Source organism: Athene cunicularia, assembly GCF_003259725.1.
Source record: "Athene cunicularia isolate RWA chromosome 26 unlocalized genomic scaffold, athCun1 chr26_part2, whole genome shotgun sequence".
In the NCBI taxonomy this organism is placed as follows: domain Eukaryota; kingdom Metazoa; phylum Chordata; class Aves; order Strigiformes; family Strigidae; genus Athene; species Athene cunicularia.
The window spans coordinates 2451532-2451961 of record NW_020799137.1 but is presented as its reverse complement, the minus strand read 5'-3'; positions in this window follow the sequence as shown (position 1 = coordinate 2451961).

Genomic DNA, 430 nt, shown 5'->3' with positions numbered 1-430 from the left:
GGGCTGCAGGGTGCCTGCTGTCCCAGCAAGGCCTGCGGTACCATTTCCAGCTGGTTTCTCCCCAAAATATGGGGTTTTTTTTTTCCTCAGCCGGTACAGGCCAAACGCGTTGCATAGGGCCTGAGCGGTTTCGGGGGGCGGAGGCGGGCGGCACTGTGAGGGCTTGGCCTTATTTTCCTTCCGAGGGGGTTTGGGGGGGGGAAAAAAAACCAACCCCAAACCCAAGAAGGGTGTAAAAATAAAATAATAATAATAATAAAGATGACACACTGCTGAAAATTATACATCTAATTGCTGCCTCGTTAGCAATGCGCCCCTATGACGAGGCACAAAGTGTTTAGCATACAGTCAGCGTATGGTCATCCCCTACATGCGTGTGACACACATGTAACGTGACACGCGTGTGGCCCCCACACCCCACCCGGGACAC